A 2,063-nucleotide genomic window follows, 5' to 3' on the forward strand; every position below is an offset into this window, starting at 1 on the left:
CCCCCCCCCCCCCTCCGCGCTGGCGAATGGGGTCTTGGTCGGCTGGGCGTCTGCGCCCTTTCCATCGAGAGCCGGTGGGCGGAGGAGGAAACGAAATCGGCACAAAATCATAACAGTCTGAAAGTCTGCGTCGGGCGGCGGGAGCCGGAGCCCGCGAGCGGGCCCACGCACCAAGAAGCCAACCGAGGCCCTTTGTTTCGGGGGCCATACGCGGGACTTTGGGGGGAGGGGGCCGACGGTTGAGGGGGTGGAGGCCGACCCACTTTCCCTGTCCCCCCGCCCCGTCCCCCCCCCCAAGCCCGCAGCTAGAGCCCCGCGCGCCGGGCCCGGTGTCCGGGGGGAGGGGGGGGGCTGGGTACCCCGTGTCTGGGGGGCCGGGGGAGGTCTCGAATCAGGCGCGAGGGCCATACGCGCTCGTGAGCACGTAGACGAGCGAGCGAGTGAGTGCGCGCGCGCGCGCGCGCACGCAAACACCTAGGGCGCCGGCTCGTGGTGGGCAGGAAGTGGGCACGCATGAAAATCGCGGAAGGGAGGAGGGGGCCAGGAGTGGAAACGCCTGAAGCCGGCCGCCGGCGGAGGGGGGGAGGGGGGGCAGACGGCCGGCAAACAGTTCGAATTCAAAATATGGGGCCCGAGAGGGGAGACCGGCGAGTGCGCAGCGTGTCTGCCCCCAGAAGCGCTGCACCGGCCTGGCCAAGGCAAATAGACCAGCTGAATCCCGGCCACGAGCGGGGCCGGGGGAGGGAGGGACTGATTGCAGATCGCTCCTCGCTCGGGCCCGGGAGGGCTGGGGGCTCCTCCCCCGCCCCTGCCCCCCCCGCCTCCCGGCACCGGCGCCCCTGAGACCACCCCCGGTCAGGGTCCCCGACGGAGGCCGCAGGGCGGGGAATAACACCCGTTGTGGCCGGACGGGAGGAAACCAACGCCGAGGAGGGGGGGGGGGCAGACCCGAAGGCCCCTGTACGCCCTCGTTACCTCCCCCCTTGGAGGAGAGCGACATGAGGCCCCGCCACTCGTGGGTTGGAACGCGCGCGCGTGCGCGCTGGCGCGGGGTGGCGTATGTTTATTCCCCCCCCCCCCCCCCAAGCGCTGGCCCCTTTCCCTGGAGCGGCTGGCCCGGTTGCCGATCTTCAGCGGGTCAGCCCCCGCGCCCCCGCGCTCTCCCCTTCGTGGGCCAGCGTAAAAGCATGTGGAGGGGCCACGCACCAACCGGTTTAGGAGGCGCCCGCCATGCTTACTGCCGAGCCACCCCAACCCCCCGCTCGACATCGGCGCTCGAGGCTCACGCACTCTCCCCCCCCACAGGCTGGGGCGAGGATAACCCGAGGGATGCCCTGTGGTGGTTGCCAGCCAAAGGCCCCCCTGCGTCTGCTCAAGCCCGACCGAAAGAAGCTTGGCTGCTTGTGCGGGAGCTGTTGTCGCAAATGCTCCGGGCATTATAAAAAGCCCAATACACACCGCACATCCAGAGGAGGAGAAGGAGGGAGCAGGCAGAGGGCGGGCAGAAAAAAACCACAGCCCCAGGCCCCGGGGTCCTACACTCGAACCGGAGTCTCCGGGTCCTCCAGCGGTCGGGGCCCGCCTCGGCGGAGGCTCACGCGCGGGAAGGTGATACGTGTCTCCCGACCGCGAACGCCGGACGCCCTGCCGGCCAACGCTCAGTAGCAACCCTGTGTGGCTTTGGTAGCCGCACGGCCTTGGTCCGCGTTCCGCTGCGCGGCCGCGCATCCATCCTGCTGCCTTCTCGTGGCCGCCGTAGGTGTATGATGTCTCGCAAGGGGCGCATGCCCGCCCGTGGGGTCCCCCAGGCCGCCGGCCGGAGAGCCTGCGGCGAGAGGCTCACCGGACTTGCGCCTAATCACACGACACATCACACCACCAACAGCCTCCCCAGCCCCTTGGGGCCGGTCCGCCGAGCGCATCCCCGCCTTGCCCCCTCCGGAGAGAGGGAAAGACGCCGGAGGAAACGCATCTCCTTGGCGCGGTGGCCTGGAACCATGGGAGGGAGAAGGTGAGGGGGAACTCACGCTCCTGGGTGGCCGCCACCGAGAGGCGGGGGGGGG

Source organism: Fonticula alba (genome assembly GCF_000388065.1).
Source record: "Fonticula alba strain ATCC 38817 unplaced genomic scaffold supercont2.5, whole genome shotgun sequence".
NCBI classification, from domain to species: Eukaryota; order Rotosphaerida; family Fonticulaceae; genus Fonticula; species Fonticula alba.